This window comes from Ptychodera flava, chromosome 16, assembly GCF_041260155.1.
Source record: "Ptychodera flava strain L36383 chromosome 16, AS_Pfla_20210202, whole genome shotgun sequence".
Lineage (NCBI taxonomy): Eukaryota > Metazoa > Hemichordata > Enteropneusta > Ptychoderidae > Ptychodera > Ptychodera flava.
In genome coordinates, this window is record NC_091943.1 from 15,593,616 (window position 1) to 15,619,181 (window position 25,566).

Consider the following 25,566-nt stretch of genomic DNA (forward strand, 5'->3'; position numbering starts at 1 on the left):
ACGCCCACGAAAACTGTGTACGGGTGGGACCCTGCTCCACGACTCTCGCACAAGTTTTCAAAAAAAGGTTGTGGCAGCATGCTGGCACGTTTTCTGAAGACAGTCAAACAACCATACTGTGGAAGGTACTCCCTGCATGATGTACCCATGTGTTGTGTGTTTGAGAAATGCATTTCGAGAATCGGTAGAGTTCAACGAAGTTTATGTCCATGCTTCGCGGGTTTTCCTTTGTATACCCGTTCTATTTGTAATGACATTTGTGAGTTGAATAAACATATGACATAATATAACCTTAAAAGAGCAGTGCCTTTCACTTATTTGCTGTATTTTGGCGAACGTAGTTGCAACACTTTATCCAGTGATGAAATATAAAATGGTTATGGAAGAAGAGCAAATCGCAACAAAGTCGGCCATTTTGGGTATGCAATAAACATGCCAGCAATATCGTACAAGGTTATCGATCTTTGATCAAGTTTAAAAGATATTAGCCATCTTCATCCGCATGCTTTATCGATTCTTGACTATAAGAATCATCTTTAGCTTTGCAAAGTCGATTCAATGCAAAGTCTCGATATTTCTTGATGTGAATGACTTGCCCTAAAATTAATCGTCGCGATTAAGGGACGGGGTCGCTAGATTTCACACTATCTTGATTTTACAATTCTATCTAAATGGGACTGTATCATTTAACTCCAGTTCTCGGTTTTAAACTAGCTCATCCGCCGGTCACTAGAACTCCGGCATCACTCCACCGGTGGATATAATTTTTCGTTCCATATCTGCGGATAGAGCTGGCCTTCGAAGACATCGGCCAAAAGACGACCCACCATATTTCTCGTAACAGACCGTAGTGTATAAACTGTCACTGGAACCTAAGAAAGGCTCATTGGTTCCTGTAAGGGCCAATGGGAGAGCACGTCATCGGGCCTGAAACATGCAATCGCACATTAGATTTTGCAACTAGTTATGTCACTGGTGGCACTGGCAATAGAACTACTGAAATGGCGGTTCCGCTTCGAGTTGGTAAAAACTGAATCGTTGAAAATGATCCTTTGATAAATCTGCGCTGGTACGGAGTTATAAAGTGTCCGTAGAAGTCTCCAGTGTTGCAGCATGGTTTTTGATAATTCGAACACAACGTAGGTTACAGATTGAGGGACGCTTGGTACGCACAAGAAAATGTCTCACAGGTTTCGGAAATGAATATAATTTGAAATCAGAACGTGAGAAATGTTTTTACTTAAAAGGAAATTGGAAAATCCTCCAGGCTTTCTACAAGCTGAAGATAGATAAAGTCAAATAAATGGCGACTAAAATTCAAGTATTGTCTGAAAAGTTTGTTGACATGCCTGGCATTTGAGCAAGACATTCTCTCTCTCTCTCTCTCTCTCTCTCTCTCTCTCTCTCTCTCTCTCTCTCTCTCTCTCTCCAATGTAGCTTACACGACGCTAAAACCAATTTTTAAATAATATTGTTACAACCAATTCTAACACACACGCACACAAAACGGTTTGTATACATTATGACAGTTTCATTATGAAGGGTTAAAAAGGTCAATAGACATGAGTTCGGTTAACTATTTTGTAAGTGTTCGAATTATCAGCGGTAATCAAATAAACATTTTACAATAAGTAAAAGTAGTTCGCGTCTCGAAAATGAAAAGCTTAAAACTTTGCTCAAACTTTCCTCAAGCAAGCTTTCAGCCATTGTCTTCCAAAGCGGGGGGGGGGGGGGGTGTCACCGTGCAAATTTTGATACTAGAGAAATAAATTACCCAATATTTAAAGATATTTGAAATTCAATGGCTGCCATCCCTATGTTATCTCTATGAGGAAAATAAAATTCCCGACTTTTATAAAAATAAGACGATGAAAATGTTTCTTTTTCTGAGAGCTTTAAAATGAGCCCCCACAAGTGATAGGCTAAACGAATATTGTGAAAGTTTAAGAATGCGATGTGTGTGATGTGTGATCGCATGTTTTCGTGCAACTAGGCCTACAGTATGTCTGCATTTTCGTTTGGTGTGGCGTCGTCCTCCACTTTATCTGCGAGAACAATCAAAAACGGTATGGTAAGTTTACATGGCAGGGTGATAATTACTTCACGATTCCTTTGCTTTACATTTGTAGGTTTTCCTCCAGACGTACCCTCAGCCAAAATTGTATGACTTCTTTGACTGCTAGTCACACGAGGCGCCCCTTCGTGTCTCTGACCGCCCTCCTCGCGGGTTCAACATGAGTGTCGCAGCGGATGCTGAAGCAGTATCGTGGCTTATTAGGATACCCGCCAAACGGCTGAGAGAGAGAGACGAATAGCACCGGGCGTTGACATACAGCGACCTCTTTGCGTAATTTTTCTGCGATAAGCTGAGATGAGTGTAACTCCTCGCAGGCTATCACGAATCTTGGCCAGATGTAATTTATATCGTATTCCGCCGTGTTGTGGTGTACTTTTTTAGTTTTTCCCTGGCAATGTGAGATACCGTGTTGCGCGGCATATCACAGATCTATGGTGCAATTCAATCTTGTATATCCCAGTACACGTTTCAGTTGAATAAACCCTTCCAAGTGACGGGTATCCAACAAGAGTTTGACCATTTCACGACATATATTCACAAGCGATAGCCAGTGCATGAAGTGAAGTAGCCACAATGTAGTAGTATTCCCGTCTCTGAGACGATTTACTACATCCTATATGATAACAGTGTGTTGAAATTCTAACGTAGCATGGATGATGAAACTTTTATTTATTTATTTTTTCATTTTTTTATTATTTTTTTTTGCCTATCACTGAGAGCTCGTGCGTGTTCAAACTGTGATAAATTTACAGTACTGCCACTTTTCACGTCTCGACCAATCAGAATCGCTGTAATTGCGCCATCAATATACTGTTATGTTATAATATTGATTATTGTAACCATCATCTTTGGTGGATATGTCAAATATGTGCACTCTTAATGCAAATAACAATTAAATCTCCAAATAAAACCTACGTACACTTGCGTCAAGATTTTGCCACCGGAATAGATTATATGTACTCCTCGCTGCGCATTCGCTGTCTCTATCAGTCTGTCACTGTCTATCTTTCTTTCCGTCTATTTATTTGTTTGTTTGTCTGTCTGCCTGTCTGTTGTCTGTATGTCTAACCCTGTCTCTATTTTATGTCTGTGTCTGTCTCAGTCTATCTCCGTCACTGCCTGTCCCCTCTCCCTTCCCCCTCTCTCTGAATATTTACGTATCTACATATATCAATTAATCTGCCCTCTACTTCTATCTACGAGAACCATCTCATCCTATAGCGATTTTGGCAGTGACTGTTGAGATATTGACTTGTCGCAATGGGAATACAGGGGCGGTGGTGAAAAAGTGGAATTTCACACTTTCAACATTTGCAGGACTGTAGCCCGGAGTTAGTGTGCTTCCCATGACTTTCATTTATAGTGTGTTTAAAACATTTCAAAAGAAAGAGTCTTTTGGTAAAAAATCGTTGAAAAAGTAAAATGAGTGCAAGCTTTTAGTTCGACATTAACCCTTTGAGCGCCAAAGTCAATTTTGGTCACCGTTATAAAATGTATATACTTCAGTCAATTTCAGACTTTTGTCAAAATTTTGATAACAAACTGTAGCCAATAAAATGTGATGTCCATTTGGTCCAAAATTATCAAAAATTACAGAAAAAGTTATAAAAATTGGTAACAATTTTGCACTAAAATTTTGATGGGAACAATTACAGCACTCAAAGGGTTAACCCGAAACTTCAGACACTAAGCTTACGATGTAAGATCAAAAACGAGGCGATATCATCCCTGACGATACCGAAAAGCTGACAACGGCCAAATTATTATTTCCATGATATTGCCGCGAAACTGAAAGGTGTAACTGTGTAACTTTTGATAACATTTCATCATTTTTTGTCCTAAATAGATCACATTTTTTTTCCTTCTCCCTAAATTATGTTTCAAGTATAAGCTTTGCGAAAAAAGATGTCTACAATATGCAATGTTACTGTTGAAAAACGCCACGAATAGAATTCTCCGTCCACAATAAAATTGGACATTGTAGTATATCGCAAGTTATGAACACTGTGTGCGTTTTGATGTGATTTTCTGGTGTAGAAAAAGAAACTTGTTCGTTACAAATAGAACGAAACACTGGAAATATTAGAAAGTTGAGGCAAAGATACTTGCGCTTCGAAGGGTAAATAGCAGAAACATTACCGCAAGTTAAATATTATTGTCTGCCGTGCAATTTTCTCAATAGGACTGGCCACTGTGCATAGCATGTCCTTTGCACACTGCTTTTAGAACCGGCGGGAACTCACGTACAGATGTCATTATTCAGTGTTCAACACATCATTGGTCACCGAACTCTTATGTCTCGCTGGTATACGATTTGTCAGCAACTTTTGGTAGCAAGCGAAAACATGAAAAATGACTGAGTAGCTGCCTAGGCCCCCCTCGCTCCGGGGTCTGTGGCACGGTGGCAGATACCACGCTGAGATGTCGAGTTTTCGTTTTCCTATTGGTCAAAAGCAGTCTCAGGGTAATTTGCATATGGAAGCCATTCATAATTCTGACAGGGTCCTCCGACCCGCGGAGTGATTCTGCGATTATGTCACTCGGCCGGAACAATTAAGCGACGCCAACCTTTTTCACGGGGGCAGTTGAGCAAATACAAACAAAAATTTAGAAAATGAATGTTACAAACATACGCTTGATTGATTTTTGAATAACCATGACAACAGATTAGCACTGTTTACACCCAACGGAAAGGGGAAAGTGAGTGCAGTCAAACGATGTCTCTCTGCTTTTCGGAGACATCTATTCACCATGTATGTCAGCATTTAGATAATTTATGGCAAGATTCAGATTGACTAATAGGTTGAAAGCGATATAACTTCCTGCAACACTGAATTATAACGCACCTTTGTCCTTTACATCACACTGTTCAAGTAATTGTTACACTCCTTTTAATTCATAAAATTGCGGGAAGATTTCGATCTTTGGGTGAAGGCCAGCGCTTGTACCATGTGCAATATGATAGAGCGCAGTATTAGAGCGGCTGGGAAGCGTTGGCGTGAAACGTCAAGACGCCCGTTTTCCATCTGTTTGGCAGAATTCACGAACTCACGGAAACTCGTGTGTCACCTTTTCGACGAATAATATATCGATTCTGACTCTTCGAGTAAAATATGTCTGGCTCCAATGACTGTCCTCAATTGTACTTAGAAGAAAGATTTAAAAAGTTAATAATGTTCACGGAAAAATATAGTATTGCATTTGATTTATGATCTGAGGAATTTTTTTATACCCCGACGTACAAAAAGAAATAATTAATCAGGTTTTATATCGTGGTTAATTCTCTTTTGCTTTAAATGCTATCAATTGTAACTTTAAATGTATTCTATTTTTAACCCTTTGAGTGCTGCAATTTTTCCCTCCAAATTTTTAGTGCAACATTTTACCAACTTTTATTAATTTTTCTTAAAAGTTTGTGATAATTTTGGACCAAATGGCCATGGCATTTCATTAGCTGCAGTTTCTTATCAAAATTTTGGCAAAAATTTGAAAAAATTGACTTGGTTACATTTTATACAGGCAGTAAAAATTGACTTTGGCGCTCAAAGGGTTAATGTGTTTGTAAAATACACGTTTTTTTCTCTATTCCCTACACTAATGTTAAAATTTACAGTATTCAGCTTGTCAACACAGGACGTGTAAGCTTATGTGCATGCATTGGCCGATGTTGCGTAAGTCCGGACCCGGGACGAGAGTTCAGTTATCACCGATAACATTGCATATTTTACTCAGTGCGCTGTACTTGCAAGATTAATACAGCTTTGTATTTTAGCAAATAAAAGAAGGGCATTGTCTTGCCCACTGAATGAAAATTACATCATGAAATATACGAAAAGTCATAGATTTCGCCCCTTTAGACGCGCGGCGCTTGACCTAGTGTGCGGAATGTTCCACTCAAGGCATATCACGTGATACTTCTTGCATGTCTATTTCATGAAACAGTGAATCCCAGGCGATGGTTTCTCCGGTGGTGACTGCTCACTGTGTGACAACACACATCTCCGAAAAAAAGTATCCATGGATTAACATACAGCTTGCAACAGGTGCTGTTTGTTGTTATTTCAGTTGGCAAGATTGAAGGGACTTTTTCAGAACAGGGACTCTTTTGTTGTTCCGCCTGGCGCCCGGAAGATGTGCGTCATCTCGGATGTCAACAGGTGGTTGAACATTCAAGATTATCAGAGTAGACGTTCTTATAATAGGGAAGGATGACGTCATACTGCAACGCCGCAATTTCTTTGCTCTCGCCCTGTGCTTCCATTACTCCCACATACAGAGAGAGAGAGAGAGAGAGAGAGAGAGAGAGAGAGAGAGAGAGAGAGAAGTAGGGAGAGAGGGGGATTAGGCCGTCTCTGTCAGTCCACAAATCCCCCTCTTCTTTCTTCCCTTTCTACATTGAAAAAGTTCCCGACGCTTCGTCGTGTAATATGAGACGACATTCTTATTGTTACCCTACACGTGATCAGTCAACACATCTGTGACGCGCCACGTTGAAAGTCTGTTGTTCCCCAGGCCCAATGCAGTTTGCCGTGCCGTGCAGGCTTCACGTATATTCTTATATTCAAACCTATCTCTCCATTCGGCGTATTGTTCAAGACACTTAATTTTTTTTTTTTTTCAAATGACAATTCAAAGTTACTTGAATAAAATGATACTCATTCATTGGGTAAATAGTAGTCTGATCCTGGACACAATGATAATTCGGTTTTATGACCCCATAGACCATACCTCATGAATATTGCTTTGAACAGTATTACTACTATGTGTACTGTGTAAGTTTGTAACGCCTTACAAAGAGTTTCTCAGAAAAGTTTTCGTATTCAGATATCTGGGTGTATCATGCTCAGTGTTTTTTCTGCAGGGATGAGCTGCTCTGTTGTATTGGTGTGTGAGTGCGTGAGTGAGTGTGTATGTATGTATGTATGTATGTATGTATGTATGTATTATGTATGTATTATGCCTGTATATACATATAAAATATACAGAGACATATATAAATACATGCGTATTTGTTAGTACATGTATATGAGACAACACGAGGGACTTTTTATATGCAAATGAACCGTCTCACGCCTTTTATATGTCAAGTTTTGTCGCAAGTCTTTCCATCAAGGTGGCGAGTTCATACCGACCATCAACAGAACCTGATATCCCCTCCCCCGCCAACAAGCACTCTCGTCCGAAGATCCACAGCTACAAATGCGGAGGTACTTTTTAGGGCTACAACGAGACATTAATCGGACAAGCCTGAAGACCGCGGCCATGGTATGAAGCCGGCTTGGCGGGAACTTTTAGCCAGCTACACGAGAACACGTGAGGAGGAGGAAATCAAGCGAAAACTACATAGGGATAGACACCGCTTGACATGAAGTGACCTTTCCGGTTATCACAACAGAAGTAAATGATACCAATTCCAAAGGCTGTGGGTGGCAGAGAGTCGTGACGTCATCACTACTGGCGGTTTGAAAATTGAATCCACAGATGGCCCACCGAGGCTGTCAGGGATGAACTAAAAAGATAAAGGCCGGCCTTAATATAAGCAAACATTTGTTCGCCTTCCAAGTTTTCACGGAACTCAGCAGAAGGCACTACTTTTCCAAGAGTTGCATAGTTGTGAGCGTCTGTCCATATGTGACTATTTTTATCATATGGCTGGAAAAAAATTTTGTTTCATTTCTCCCTTTTTACACCCTCAAAGAATAAATGGTCAATCCCGAATTATGGGCAAGTTCAGCTCAGCCACTCACTTTGTATATATATATATATATATATATATATATATATATATATATATATATATATATATATATATATATATATATATATATATATATATATATATATACAAATGTATACAATGTATATATATATATATATATACAAAATGTATACAATGTATATATATATATATATATATGTATATATGTATGTATGTATGTATGTATGTATGTATGTATGTATGTATGTATGTATGTATGAGATGTCAACATCTGAGGTTTTACTTGCCATGCTTCGTTTTCGGTGAAAAAGTACTACGGTAGGAAATCATAGAGAACGACTTTTCACATTAAAGAGAGACAGACAGACCGACAGACAGACAGACAGCTCTATCAAAATAGTACTTATAGTTTGTAATACCTTTGAAAAGCACTTTGTAATTAAGACTGTCAATTTCAAACAAACAGCAAGGCGCGATCTCGGGGAAAGAAATGTTAGAATGGAGAGGCCTGGCTAATAGCTGGTTTTGCCATTGTTTTCATCGTTTTCGTCACATAAAAACTTGTTTCCCTAGTCATATCTGAAAAACGTATATCGAAACACCGTATTCGCCTTGCGAACACATCCTTATTGTGAACAACCTGCAATGCTGTTGGTGGCAATTTAATTCTAGTCTGGACTAAGATGCAAATATCAAAACACAGTCGAACGTTATACAAACACATACTGGCTGCAAAGACAAGTGGAACGGTGATTACATCGACGTGATCAAGAAAGTATATTTTATGGACATGGACAAACGCTTTGTTCAGGCGATGCTGAATAAACAAAATCTTGAACAAGACGATACAAGACAAGTAGGCCGGTAGACAAGAAGAGAACTCTAAAAATATATACCAATGTAGGTAAAAAGATGTATTCCACTTCTATAAGTTCTGTAAACTGTATCCTTTCTTAACATCTTGGCTTCGAAATGCAGGAGATGATATCACTACGCGACGCGTACCTGACTCGACCTATTTTTGTAGTTCGACTGAAAAAAGGGCGTTGAGACATATCCTCCGCGCACTGATGTTTGCGTGTTTCCGTCCAATTATATTACATATTAATTGGGAAAATACCGTTGCCGCCTCATGCCCGCACGATAACTTATGCTTTCACATAAACCAGCCACTAAATTATTAGCAAAAGCCTGGAAAAGATGATGAGAAATGATGAAAACAATGACAAGTGGCCCAAAATGTTTCCAAAATCGTATAGTACGTATCAAAATAATTTTCTTCGCCCTTAAAAAAAGCACTCGCCGGGTAACTAGGTAGCGAGAAAAGGTAAAATACAAACAAACGATGTAGCGTCTCGAATTTTCATTATGCAATTGTAGAAAAAAGGAAATTTGGCTCTTAGAGTTTATTGTTGCTGTATCTTTCGCTTTTTCATGTTAACCTTATCGAAAAATTTCAGTTGAGCATGTATGCGCGGACAAACTCACGCAGTAAGCTTACATATTCAAGCGCCGGCGAAGCCCTGCATGTCTAAGCCTCCTAGGCTAGTGAGTATATAATCTGTCTAGACGAATATTATAAACCCAAGCGAGTTAAGTGGTCTGTCTGCTGAAAAAGAGGTGAAGGACAGACATTACACTTCACATCAGTCTATAACCTTCAGCCCCTGACCTCATCTCACCTTTGCACAATGGTGTCCATGGCAACCAGCCGGCAGACACATCAATTACTCGGCCGTCGCTGCGCTGTCATGAGAGCTGCAGTGCAGCGCGCTTGTTTGGAAATGAAGCCGTATACATACAGTACGTCTACCGGCATGACGCGTACAGCCCGAGCCGCAATCCCGTGGTGGCGCGGCGGCGCACGACAGAGGTAAACTCACTTACAATATCCGAGGCGACGCAGCGGCATTTAAAAGCAGAAAATAGAAACCGTGACCGAATTTCAGTGAAAGGGGTAAATTTGTGACGCTCAAGAGCAGCTTTTCTGATTGAACAATCGAACACGAATGGGGCTAATAATAAACTCCAACTGCGCTGAGTGGACCCAGCTATGGATTTACTACTGGTCGTGATCTACACTGTGATCTAATTTTCAATGACCTTTAGTTCTATTTACCGATTTAAAAGCCGTGGTATAGGGAAGCGCGTATGTGATCATTGATCGTGCACGCCCAGTAAAGAAAAAAAAAAAACACCGCCGAGATTGCGCATTGACAATTCAGAACAACTCTGATATGGATCAAAATCGTCGTTAGTTTCGTAGTTTTTTCTCTTGTTTGCTTGCCAGTGTAAATTTTGTTTGCTTGCCAGTGTAAATTGAAATTCTTTCTTAAAACAAGGATGAAATCATGAACTCAAATTGTTTTGATGTGTGTATGTGATATATGTCAAGTATAACCTCGCAGTGTTGTCGGCAGATTTCTGGAGCGGCTGTAATGCAAATGTATTAGCACACATTTTTGATAAATACCCGTCACTGTATCGTCGCCTGTCGGAACATCTGTTCCGTCAGTGGAGACGGGGAGTACATGGAAGGATGTCTGAAACTGTCTACCACTAGTTCAGCAAGTCTTAAAATGTCGAGCGAAATGAGAAAGAAAGCCCAGATAATGCTAAACTGGAAGAAATGAGCGGCTGTCCCTTTGAGTCGTCAAACGAGCCCGAATCAACGGATGTTTGGCTAAAAGCCCGTAAGATAAGCCTTTTTATCGGACTTGAGATATCGTTCCGACATGACAATGACACCCTAATATCTAAACACCTCGTGACATCCGTCAGCATTTGACAAACTGACAAATTCCAAGTCGATAAGTTGTCCACTGCCTTCCAGTTCTGCCATACAAATGTCAATTTTAGATTATATATCTCTGTCTTTTTTTCCGACCGTGCAAGTAAACATGATCGTATTAGGGCTAAAGAATCGATTCCCTCAAAATTAATCATATATATATATATATATATATATATATATATATATATATATATATATATATATATATATATATATATATATATATATATATATATATATAAGAGTAAAATTTAATAGTATTACACTTGTCACCGCGTTATGTAAGGTTCCTGTTTTAACATAAGTGTTACACACATGTATACTATTACGTGTATATTATATTATATTATATTATATTATATTATATTATATTATATTATATTATATTATATTATATTATATTATATTATATTATATTATATTATATTATATTATATGTGTGTGGTGTACATGTGCGTGTACCTTTGTACACATAACTTCACAACTCTTCCAGTTGAGCTGAAAATCATGCCATGACATGACTAATTCCACCCGACAACAGAAGGTCATAATTTCCCTATCTAGTATATTTGTCTCTGACAAACGTAGGGCCTCTAAAATAAGGCACAATTTCATGGAATTCGATGTCTTTCCAATGAAAATTGCCGGAATGTCATGTCGTGAAAATCCTTTCGAACACATCGTCGATAAACACGCGCCCTGAACTTGACCTCGTTTCCACTGATAAAATATGTATTGGGGTGACCCGCGTGTAACGTTCAGGTTCAAAAGGTCAGATGCAGATCACCTTGACAATGAAAATAGGCCTGTATTCGAGCTCACCATGAGGCTTATTCAGTCGCTCTTCATGATTAATCTAAAAACATCTTCCCCTTTGTCGCGATTACATGGCGATTTATATTTCAGTAGAATCAAGAAATGTGAATTTGTCAGTTTTAAAAATCGTGCAATACGAAGTTGCGAACACTGATTCACGCTGACATTGTAATTTAGGATATGTTTGTACGTAACTCTTTATTAGTTCTTACATGTGTGTTAAACCGAACGTTTCGAATTTTCTTGGAAACCTACAGGAGCAATAATTAAGGCTTGTCTCGTTCCGGGCGCTCTCTGACTTTTGAACAGAAGAAGACGATAATACGCGCGTCATCGAAACGTCAATGCCTGTAAGGTGTGAAATTGACATCACGGTCATGGGTCTGAGTCCGAAAACCACCGACGGTCCCACATCGACACTGGGATGCGCAACACTTCTGCGCATCCCAACACAAAAATGACGTAAAGAGCAACTGTATCATCGCTGAATTTCTCTGGCTATCTGCCCTGCACGTCGCCTACCTCGCTTTACAGAGATTTCAAAGATCCGTCTTTCTCTCTATGTATTCAATAATAAACGACAGCTTTATTAGGTATACAGAATACACAAAAAATCTTGGTTAGGCAAACACTGTAAATCAAAATCGCGTGATGATAAAATGCCATACATAAAATATTGCAGCCATTCACTTTGTTTCTATATTTGCTTAAGTTTTTTATCCGTCGATAAGTCCTTACGGCAAGAACTCCACTGCTTGATACAGGCAGATTCTTCATGAATACTTTCCATTGATTTTTGTATGCCTGAGCAAATGTATCGGTTAATATCAACAATGATGCACTTGTTCAGCCCGATAAACGATATCACGGAGCGAAGGCCTCAGCCCGATGTCAGATGGCTATCTCTACTTGTTATGTGTAAGATTTGAAGATTTTATTTTATTTCCCGCCTCATTTTGAACTGTGTCCTTTACAGCGTACCGTGTGTTTTGGAGGTGATATTTGCGACCCCACGATGCTTGGGACAAAAATCAGTATCGTATCCGCTTTCAGATTAGGTAATAGCCCGCCTCCCAATAAAAGATTACAATGTATACTCTATATAGAAAGATTTTTAGATTTCCCGCCATTTTGAAATGTGTCCGTTACTGTACGTTCAGTTTCTTTAGGAAGCGAATTTTGCGACCAAGTTCTGGGGACAAGATGCAACATACATCCGTCACAGTTTCACTTGTAGCTGACCTCCGATATTTCCATGTAGAAACTTGGTATCTTTTCAACGCTGCCAACACATCAGTTACTGATCTTTTCAGTTCAGTAATGAATGTTTAAGTTGACTGACTTCGAATAACGGGAACGATTACTACCTCCCTACGAAGGAGCGACGGCTAACCCTGTTTTGTTACCCATCCCTTATGAAGACAGATTTTAAATTAAGCAGTAAAACTGTACAGAAGGTGACAGAAAAAGTACATCTATACCAAAACTGTTCATTTTTTCTGTTTTTAAGTACTTCTATGTATTCCGAATTGCTTTATGATAAATAGTGAAAGGAAACTGCCGCTCAGACCGAACAAGAACGCGCACGCGCAAATTGTCTCTACAGTTTGTGAAGGAAAAGTACAAGCCAACATGTTGCGCTGGTGTAAAAGTCTAAAAAGACATGAGTCATTCGAAGTGCCATTGAGAATGGTCGTTCAATGTGAGCAAGCAAGTGACAACAGTCAAACACGGGCCCTCCTCTCTAGAGACTGTAAGTCCAACAAAGGTGATTTTAACGTGCGACTTAACAGGTCCGTTATACACATGCTTTACATGTAATACCGTTGTCTGCAAGCTGGTTTTGAAAACCTATTTACAAACAGCGACAGGTGGACGAGAAAGCCCAGCAAAGCAATGAGGGCACAGGACCACTACTGCTTTAAGTCTCTCTTCCTCTTATATATCAGGCAGGCACACATGTCCACATACAGTGTACAGAAATGCAGGCAAGGGTAACAAACTTGGAATTGGCTTTGCAAGGCGTCGAGCAGTAAAAAATATACCAATCTAATAAATAAATAAGTAAGGATGACAGCTGTCTGAGCTGTAGACTAATCTCTGCACCTTTCTTGCGCAAATGTTGAGTGTCGCACTGCCATAGGTTAATGTCAATATTTTCACATCACCTAACCCGCGAAGGAGGGCATCATACACCAGCGCTAGCGTTATCAGTGAACTTGTAGTATCGAGAACAGTATGCCGATGATTTAAAAATGACAAATGACATTGGTATCGGCAGACAGTCAAAAAGTTGCCGGGTATAAGATATTATCAGTGTTTGACTTTCCCAGAGAAGTCAACATGTGCTGAGATCCGTGTAAATATCAAACAAATGATAGCACGCAAAGCAAGCAACGTGAACTTTTCTCTGGCACAATATTTTGTCGCATGATAATTGAAAATCCGTACGGATGATAACACAGAGACGGACGGACGGATGGATGGATGGATGGGTGATGGATGGGTGATGGATGGGTGGGTGGATGGCTGGATGGATGGATGGATGGATGGATGGATGGATGGATTGATTGTGTATTTATGTATGCATAAATTTACGTGCAAAAATGTGTCTGTATGTGCACACATAAGCACATGTAAAAGCACGTACGTCTTCACTGACTTAAATTCCCTGTCTATCGTTGATAAATTGTCGTTCAATTTTTGACTTCAATTTTTTAAGCTGCTGTAATAAGGTTTGACCTTGAACTCCTGAATTTCGAGGCTTGCTTCATATATATTGATGATCTCTTAGGTTTCATTTTTTCATCTTCCAGATCGTGTTAAGTTGCCGATCAGACTAATGTCTGCCTAAAACGAATATTTATACAGCAAAGATTTAATCTCTCTCCCTAGAATGTGTTGAAATACCGAGTATTAGCCTTGCAAATACAGTGTAATGTATACAACATAAAATGATTTTGCTGATATATGAGTAAAGTCTGGCTTGAAAATTCGGTTGTTGACGATAATATTAGATAAGATCAAACCGTGTGTTTGCAAGTTGAACAACTGTGACACTTCGACACGATTGTTTTGAGAAGAAACGATAATTTTTGCAGAGGGAACATAAAAACATCAGACAAAAAACATCAGATGTCAAAGGTCACGAAGCTGCATCCCTAGTTTGTCAGCCACAGAACTGTCAGATGTTAAGTGGGCTATCCAGGGAGGAAACATCTTTCAATATCAAACAAAGGATGGGATTCGATTTTCATGAATTTACAAAGGAGAAAATTAGATTACCATGCCCAATGATGAAATATATCAAAACCATTCTGATACAAGCTATTTATTATTTAGGCATCGCACACGTCAGAAAGTCATCGGGCATATAGTCTATAAGTAATAAATCATTTCATTGTCGGCGATAACAAGCATGCAACGACTAAAAAAGCATTAGGTAAAGTTCTATCTCCAATTTTTAACAATCAACTATCGGAAAACCAAAAATCATGATTATGTGTGCATTATATGAATATGCATATATATGTATTTCCATAGTATCAAATCCTACTCTGTTACACTCATACGCATACTCTCACAGACACACATAGACACATACATACATACATACATACATACATACATACATACATACATACACACACACATACATACATACATACATACATACACACACACATACATACATACATACATACATACATACATACATACATACATACATACATACACACATACATACATACATACATACATACATACATACATACATACACACATACATACATACATACACACACACACACACACACACACACATACATACATACATACATACATACATACATACATACATACATACATACATACATGTGCATTTAAAGATGACGTACATAAGAGAAAACAAAGTTTACAACCTTCGAACAATTTGAAAGACTTCATTACTAGCACGCAGCCCCTGTTGGTTTGTTATCATGATGTGAAATATTGATGGAACTGTCCCAGACATATTACTGTGGTAGATTACACTTCATCTCATTGTCTCGACAATTGCAATCAATTATTTCTGAATCCTAAATATTTCCAAGCGAAGAATTCGAATTCAAGAACAGAAATCATCATCACCATCATCATCATCATTATCATCATCATCATCATCATTTTAAGGGGATCGTTTTCAACGTTGTTGTTGTTGTCTTTGATGTCTTTGATCACACATCTGACTCAAAGGTTTTAGAAACACTTCTTTCCTTTCTTTGCCAAATCCAGACCTCCGTAAGTTCACATATCTTATGCTTGCGCCAGCACTATGCGGTTACAATGTCAAATACCACGACAAGGCGAGTAAAAACACGAAAAATAGCTGGTTTATTTGATTATGTTGGTCAACATACGTTTTATTGTGTTGGAAATAAATATAAATGAACCCAAACCAGAGCGTTGTACTTTAGCTCCACGCGTCGTGACATCCCTATGATAGGCTTTTTTGATTAACTGTTTGCCATATGGTGCACACAATACGACCACGCTGTTGTTGGAATACAGCGCAAATGAAAGTCATCTGAAAGAAATTGTTTGGAAAAAATCTCTTTCTGAACCACTCTGTTAGTTTTTAGGGCAATCGGCGAATGGATTAATAGACACAAAAAGCATTAAGTGGTTATTGTTGTCTTTTTTCTGTTTTGATTATGCCATGTGCATTTATGTATCAATCAGTTTAACACCACATTCATACTAAGGAATTTTAGATACGTTTCTACAGTGGCGTCCTGCTGGCATGTATAGGTGTTGCATGGTTGTAGTTGCAAAACTTAGGTAGAGGATGAATTTTCAGACTTCTGGCGCACAGTGATACAAATGTATGAGTGAAAACTGTCACACCTTTCAAACAACGTTCTCTTTAAAAACATTCACATGTATGTATGTATGTATGTATGTATGTATGTATGTATGTATGTATGTATGTATGTATGTTCGTCTGTCTACCTGTTTGTCTGTATATGTATCTCAGTGTGTGCCGACTGTATGTTTGTCTGTATGTCTGTCTGAATTCTGCTTGCGTTCAGCTTATTTCCTAAAGTTATTCTTTTGTGTGTGTGTGTGTGTGTGTGTGTGTGTGTGTGTGTGTGTGTGTGATTTTCCCCCGTATTATGTTTTATGTATTAGCCTATGTTTGGACTATGCGAAAAACCACGGTCCCTCCACTGTAGCAGGTAGTGGGTGTATACCACGCCGAGTATTGGGACGGTGTGGGCTGTCCCCTCACAACGCATGCAGGTATAGATTCTCCTGTATCTCTGTTTATATTCATGGTTAGTCAAATCGAAATGGATGTTATCACATTTTACCCTGAGGGAAGTACACAGCGATCAATAAACCAACACAGGTCAGTCAAAACAAATACAAAACAAAACAGAGCATCGTCGACGAAGTAACCTCTGCCAAATCACTCGACACGGACCTTTTTATGTAAAATTTTAACTGGCGAACAATCTTTCGCATAAAACCTCAGTCTGTCAGTATACCTTCAAAAGAAATCTGTCAGCACATGTCATTATTACAGGATTTATGCATAAATTAAGAAATAAGACAACCAGTAAAGCGAACTTGCAGCATTATTTGGATCTATGAGAACATGCCCGAACCAACTACAATCATAGTAGTTAGAATGTTAAACATATTGCCGTTGTTCCGATAATGGAACTACATTTGGCACCGGTTAAATCATACACAACTTATTAAAAGCTCAATGTCTTCCAATGTTATTCATTTATCAGGTCTAATTGTCAATTGTACCTACCCTATAGCCCTTCCAAGAGAAAAAAACTTGGTTCTGGCTGCAAACGTTAGCATTAGAAGCATTTTCGAACATGCTCCGTTAAGCTCATACTGAAAAAATCATTTTACATACATACATACATACATACATACATACATACATACATACATACATATTTTGATCAATTTATTAGACGGTTTGGCAGCACAGGCGTACTTTCAACTCCGTCACCGCTGGTTTGAACCTTTTTAGAGTTTGTCTACCTCCGCCCGCGCGCGCTCTCAAGTGTGTGTGTCACGGTACATTTTTTTTGATATGCAGTACTTTGGACTTGCGATTATGAGCTTTTTATGTAACAATGCACTAACATTGGAAAAGCAGGACGGCTGGCAGTCAACGGTGATAATGGACACAGCAAGCAACGGGTGAGGGATGAACTACGAAGTTTCGACAGCGCGAGCGACCAATACACATGTTTCGCACCACGTGTACCGCAATAGGTAATTTTCACATCCTTATCAACCGATGAGTGACGCACAGACACTAATAAAGGTTCACAATGCACATTTTACAGAGATTCAAATAAAGTTCATATCTCCATTGGCTGTGAATTTTATTGCATTTTTAAATAAATAATTGTTGGTCTATTCATGGAATGCACGTTTTTGACGATCAACGCCCACATTCACATCGAAATACCCTCCTTTCACACCTTGTAAACACAATCTGTATGTTGGTAATGTCCACATTCATTGTCAAAATGATTTTTGGTCCCGAGTGGAATTCACTTCTAAACGAAAGCACAGCCTATTTTACGCAATGCTTTGTATATACACAAGGCTAATGCATTGAATTGCAACGTAATTTAGGCAGAAAAATATCAACCTTTACTTGTTTTATGCAAAAAATTATTGGAAATATTATCAAACGTTACAACCATCTTCCCGTCGAAGTTTACGAATAAAACAATCGGCATGAAATAGCGTATTGGTATTTCATCAACTAGGGCTTTGCCATACACATCAACACAAGAAAACATATTCATGTGAGTTACCTAAGTTTACAAGAGATTGCAACACGTCTGATCGAACATCCTGAGGGCAGTGTTTCGGTCGACAGGCATTTCGGAGGGCGCGCAGGGGAGGGGCGGGGGCAGCTGTCGCTTCCATCCGAAGCAAACTGGCGCAGTTCGACAATACGCGAGCCAGGGCGCTTTCCTGGTTGCCCAGCGAATTTCCATGCAATGTCTCCAGCGAAAGGGCGACAGTTGATCATTTACGAGGCTGAGCTGCCAGGGAAGCGCCTGTGCTATTGTGTAAGATAATGGGGAAAAGTCCCATGGTAAGGTTGAAGTATATACCAATGCGAGTCAGAAGTCAGCAGTCTATGCTTAACCAGGTATACAAAACCGACTAAGAATTTCAGGGAAGTTGAAGGAATGAAAACGGACTACTATTTCACCTGTTTCTTGCAATTCTTTCTTTCAGGTTATGGTACCATAGCCTCTTCGTATTTGTAACCGATGAATTTATAGAAACCTTTGCAAGATCCCCACGATCACAGGTCAATTCACTTTATTGTTTACGTACATCGCTGCATATACATGTACATGTCTGCCGACCGGGGTGGGGTGCAGTCAGGGCTAAGGGCCAGGGTGACCTAGTACCTACATTTTGTCCACACGTTGACAAATATACTAGGTTATCACAAAGGTACGCTGCGATTGCCACGAGTGTGACCGTGCATCGAACTGTAAATATCCCGAAACATCACTCGCGTGTCAGTCTTGATGAAAGGACCTTGATACACATTTGCTGAGTAAACCAAGTAGGTCACACGGGCAAAGTGTTACGTCAGCTGTGAAGGCGAAGGGCCCACGAGCCAGGACGTCGACGTGACGGCGGAATAGCGAGTCCCGACACTGTGCGCGGAGAGGTACTGAACGATACTGTAACACATGGCGAAATTTCTTCCTTTGTGAAATCGATCACAGAAGTTCATGGTTACTGGCTCGCACCGAAAGGCCTGGAGTAAAGGCACAACCATTAGATTTTAGGACGAGTGTGAAAAACGAAAACAAAAAGAGTGAATTCAAAATTGTGAGCCTCGTTGCTTTTGCAAACTGCAATGGCGACTTGAAATGAAGCAGAGTGTCTAACTATTTAGGGGTGGGTACGGGTATACACTGTCCACCTCATCCGAAAAAAACTGTGCAAATTTTCAAAGGCGTAAATACAGGCATAGCTTCATTCTGACCATCTATAAGGTCATTTCGTCAATCCCATTTTAAATATTTCTCCTTTCATCGAAGGCTGTTAAATTTAGGGTACACGCATATTTTGTGCCACCTTTTAGATTGGCAATGTGCTTCGACAAGTAAAATTAAAGTAATTTGAAACTGACCTTACCTACACAACCTCCCCCCCTGTTTTATTATTTCTGTTCGTAAAGCTTCTCAAGTCGTGAGATCGCCACAGTCCACCTCGTTATCGATGTCATCCGATTAAATTGCATGAGTTATGTCTTGCGATATTTTTCAAATTTTTCAAAAAAAATTAATGAGAGACGTACGAACGGGTAGTTTCGGAACAATCTGTTTCCCGTTCGGGAAAAATTTAATCTCCGCGTTATTCAATAGGCGAGGGCAATTCAGCCTCATCTGGCATATCGATGGATTTTTTTCGCGCGTGCGCGCTTTAATGCGATTTGGCATCAGCTGCCATACTTACGTTGACTGTCGTCCACGACTCAGCAAAGAGTCACGCAACTCTCACACAAATGCGCGTAACCGTCACGCCTAACACGTAGTACAACCGAAGGCACATAGATATACTTCTCAAATAAGTTTTGTTTTTTCTCGAGCTGACTAGCAAATCCCCTCCAAGCATGCGCGGAATATTCTAACTTTGAAAAGAGTCCATAGGCTCTCACACCGTACGTAGTTACATAGTATAACAGTGCACAACAGACCTCAAAAAACAGCCGTGCCGATGATTTTCTTCGAAGTTTTGAATATACCCGGTGCGGCGAACGAATATGTCATTTAGGCAGTAGGCACCTCGAAAATTAAATACCTAAACTTTTGCCCAAACTTTAAATTCTTCAAGGAAACTTGCTGTTTCAAAATCATAAATAGAAGTTTGGGGATGTCGTGCAAATTTTTGGACCGTAAAAACAAGTTACCTGGAATTCAAAATGGCCGCAATTGTAATGTTAACTCTATGGGGAAAGATTAAATTTTCGATTTCCCCCAAAACTAAGATGGTGAAAACTTTATTTACTACCAGAGCTTCAACACGAGTTCACACCGGCGGTAATCTAGACAATACTTTCAAAAATTCGAGAGACTGAAGATCTGTTCAAGAGGCGAATTCTGCCTAAGTAAGTTATGCGCATTTTGTCCTCACATTTCAGGTATGTAAGAGTACCTCAAACCTCAAACTGGGACCGGAAACTGGGACTCCCAGATGTCGCAAAATGCAATCTGGGACCGGTCCCAGATTAAGTCTGGGACCGGTCCCAGACGTAATCTGGGACCGATCCCAGACGTAATCTGGGACCGGTCCCAGATCTAATCTGGGACCGGTCCCAGACTCAATCTGGGACTGGGCTAGGGCTAGCCCACTATCGACTAGTAGCTTGGCTTTTCTTTTACTCAATAAAGATTCTTGATAAAACATGTTTGCGTTCGATCTTTGTGTGTCGTCCGTATGTTTGCCCTATGGGCTATTAGTAGTGATATCATAGACGCAGCGACTCTACGCACACATAAACACGGGACAAAATTCATTGAAAATTACTCATTTTTATCTCATTTTTATCATGACATAGTCAATCCCACAGACTTGGAGAAAGCCTCGTCTCATACGTAAACTGGGACCTGTCCCTTTCTAATTTTAATCCGCGATATTAGCAGCACCGTGAAATATTAAACAGCATGCAACGCGGCGTATTTTCAGGGAAGAGTCAATTTCATGCCGAAGGCTCTCAGCAGTATGTACCAGCGGCCGATGCTTCATTTACTGTTTGATTTATTAATGCTAGTTATCTAAAAGCTTGTGTGATATCGAAATTTTATATGGTGAATATGCACCAGCCCCGGCACCAGCAGCCCAGCGGCAAGCCTAACGTACCGCGATATCACTAGTTAGTAGTTACCCATTGACGTAAAATTAGAACGTTGTACGGTATGGTATGCTTAGACTGTGGGGGACACTGGTCGGGCCCTTGGTGAAACTAGTACCGCATATCGTCTGATCAGTCTCTTTTTTTTAATTAATTACACTCTAAGATCTTTATTACACATATGTCAACTGATTGTAAATCCAAACGACAACATCGGACGTTTGCGGAGTTGACAAGCGTGACTAGGGAGACGTTCGCGGTTCTCTTGAGTCCCTCCATTACATATTTTCATTAGCCTACTTCATTCACCGTGAACGTGATACGCAACCGCTTATCACCATAATAACAATACGATATCAGTACGTCATCAGTAGCGTTACGTAAAAGAACCAATCAACGTACCGAATTGTCCATTGTATGGCGGGGGGTGAACAATCCTTTCTATGAAATAATTTTGTATGGCGGGGGTGAACAAACCGCTTTCTCTCATCGTCGTAAACCACAAGACTGTTTACGGTTACTGATACATGCGCTATTTTTGTGCAGCTTCTTGGAGCGGAAATACATGTAGGCTCTGGCTTGCGAGAATGCTTTCTCTGAAATAATTTTGTATGGCGGGGGTGAATAAACCTTTCTCTGAAATAATTTTGTCCGCGTTCGTTTTTGAACAGTTAAGTTTGGATGGACCTGCTAACACGTGTTGAGATGTAGCTCTAAAACTGCTTTCGGAGGCAATTTACGTAAAAACGACCACTTTCGCGTTGAAAATGATTGCCGAACGACAAGTAACATGATATCGTCTTACACGCAATCGTAAATTATGTTAATATGTTCTTTTAAATATGAACATGATATGAACATTAACAGTGCGTCGAAGTTTGTCGTCACCGAAAGAGGTAAAATTTTTGATCTCCGCAACTTGTATGAGCACCCATAGAATTATAATAAATGTTGAAAAACCGGTATCTTTTTGTACACGAGGTAAGTAACTGTCTCAAAACTAACCAACTACACTTGCCTTTGGCCTAACGCATAGGATCATGTTGAATTCCTTGGAGGAAAGAAACACCATTTGTCGCCAAAGATGGTAAAAGACGTGAGGAAGAGTTGGTACGGTCATGGACCTACCATGGTACGGTCGCAGTCGATTGGAATGTTGAAAAAACGTATTTGTTCATTTTTGAATTATTTATATTTACGACCACACATTAATTTATGATACTAATGATTGCAGCCACACAATTTCTTTTCCCCCGCACGATCGAAAGGATTTAAATGGGTTTTTTTTTTAGAAATATATTTCTCATTTTTTTTTCTGTTTTGAGGTCAAGACATGCAGACGAAAATGATGTAATTTACGTACTTTTCCAATAAAGTTTACAACATATGTTTGACAAAGCCCCATAGCCCGACATTCAAACCCTTTTCGATTTTGATGTGAAGACGGTCGAAAATTATGTCAATTTACGTACGTTTCCAATTAAGTTTATTGGAGTTGTTTTACCTATCTCCCACTGTTCATGGGTGTGCTACACTCCTACGAACACAGGAAATCTGAATATCGGGACAGTTTCTCTTCCGAAGTACGACCGAAAACAATAATATAAGGCCCGATTCTGACGTATGTCTACGATTAGGCCTATGTTAAAATCAAATGAAATCAGACGGTTGAAACTGTTCTTTTTCGAATATAGTACGATTTAACCTGTTCCAAATATGTCCAGCGGTGAAAACAAAAGTAACATCCTCATTACAGGGCCCATCGTGAATAATGATCAATCAACGAGGTGTCAAAAATTTTCTTACAGCTGTTTTTCGGCGTGTCAAAACAATAGAAAGGGTGTTAGCCTTTGTGCCGCTTCGTGATAACATGCCGATATCACTCTGATTAGAAACTCAAACAGTCAAAACGAGAGCAAAGAATTGACACATATCGAATATCTGGCTCGCTTTATGAGATTGTATTCAAGCGAAATGACCGGCGGCAGACCTCACGGGGCTTTGGATACAATAAGTTTGGGAGCATTTTGTTGATGCCGGTCGACCTCGACTGGTTGTAATGCAACATACGAAACTAACTATTGCGTTGTTTGTTTTTATTTGCAGAAATATACACAGTACAAAAGTACGACAGAACATGCTGAACACAGAGAATTACCGTTAAAACCGTATCAATTTGACCACCCTTGTATGACCACCAAATGTTTTTCTCAAAACATAATTTTATTTTGCCCCTATCCGACGGAAACTGTGACTTTCTCAATCCCTATTAATTCGACTGAATGACATAGCTTTCAAAAAATTCCTTCAGTTGAATGAACGACATTTCAAGACATCGAAAACAACAGCGTTACGAATATAGACTCTTTCTGTGTGTGAATCAATATTCCTTCCTAATTTGACAGATATTATGTTCTAAACAATATGTTGCTTGTTCCTAAAACGCGTAGACAGATGTGCCCCGTGCACTAAAAGGACAAGTTTGCGAAACGCTAAAAAAATTGCTGAAGAAAAATCGTTATGTTACATGTCGGCAAGTACTGCCGACGCTTCCCCGTGCGTTCTTACCGACTGGGAACAGACTAATATTTTCAAACGCAAATGGGGACAGTGTCAAGGAAAGACGACGACTTATTTTTTCAAGCTGAAGGAAATGCTCTTTCTGGTTGTGTTAATGAATCAATCGAATATTTTGTTCCCAATCATAGACAATCTCGATTCTCGGTTTATGGCAATTTTGTCGACCGATAAGTCTTTTCATCTTCAATATTCCATTAAAATTTCACCTATATAATATCCTAACCTCCTGTGACTGGTTCCTTCTAAACGTTAACTTGCCTTGTGCACGAAAAGAGATGCTGTATCTTATGCGAAACAATGAAAAAATAGCTGAAGAAATAACCATGTATCAGTCAGTGCGGCAGGCGAAACCCGGAGGCCAATCATACCAATTGCGGACAGAGTAGATGGAAACGCAAATGGGGTGTTATTAAAGGAAAGGCGGTGACTTATTTTTGAAGCTGGATAAAATGCTCTCTCTGTTGTGTAAGTCTGTCCATCGAAATACTGTTCCCAGTTGTTAAATCGTGGAAGTCTCGTTCTCCCCTTTATAGTTCGATATTTACTGACTCGTTCCTTCTCATTTTTGTCAATCGATGAAAGCATTTTTCGTCTTCCATATTCAATCTTACTTTGAACAATGTTATATTCTGACCTTTACTGCATTAGTTTTGACCAACGTACAAAGACGTGGCCTATGCGCCAGTTGACAAGATGTTTTGCGAAATGGTGAAGAAATATTTGAGCATGGCCATATATGCGTGGGGGCCCGGGAGACATCGATGTCACTGTCTTTCCGGACTACTGTTTACATGTAGCTTAGGGGATGTCAAAGGAGATGATCAGTTAGTTGAATAAAACAAAACTTTTCGGACATCACATTTTTATGTCAATTTTGTCAATGTCGGACTTTGGATTTGATTGAGAAACCGGAATCACCTACAGAGATGTAGCATTAAACACGGACGCACAATTCGGAATAGTTTGTTGTGCCGCTACTGTCGATCTCAGTCGTGATATCTCTCCCATAAAAGTTCGAAGCTATAGGCCTACACTTGTCTTTTCGATGCACAGCGGTACGAAGATGACCAGATATTGTATGTTTTTAAAACTAGTCTAAGCCAAGATATTGTATGTTCTTAAAACTAGTCTAAGCAATTTTACGACTGTCTTTGTCATCGTGTCTCCCCGTGAATGTCCTTGAACCTATGGCTGTGACCATTGTTTTACTGTATCCGTTAGAGTGTAAACCCCTGCTCGTCCCCAGCAGAGGACTTTTTAAAATATTATGCTGTACATCCGTGTACACTGTGTGCATAAGCCCCTAGACCTAGTTTAATTCTATTATGGAAAGGTAAGTAACTTTAAGAATAAAGGGTCGTTACAGTAGCTAAAATCGCGAGAAAAACAGAACGTTTTTCCCATAGCTTTATAGTTCTGTGCTTTCCGTCCCCGTCACTAGAATAGAATAGTCCCATTCCCGAGCGCTATTGTCCACTATGTGCTGTTGATTTTTATTCTTTCGTTGTGCAATTTCATTCGTTTGAAGCATTTATCCTTTCGTTTGACTGCTCTGTGGAACTCTTCTGGAAATGTGTTTTGGATAAAAAAACAACTCTATAATGAAAGACATAAACTTCAACGGTGATAGGTATACAATATCGGTTCCATGTGCGAAGGTATACAGATTA

General features: G+C 39.5%; 1 protein-coding gene across 1 annotated transcript in view; it reads right to left on the minus strand.

The window, feature by feature from the left end:
- The window catches only part of LOC139114115 (nuclear receptor subfamily 6 group A member 1-like), a 184,990-nt gene that overhangs the window by 127,552 nt on the left and 31,872 nt on the right, over positions 1–25,566 (minus strand).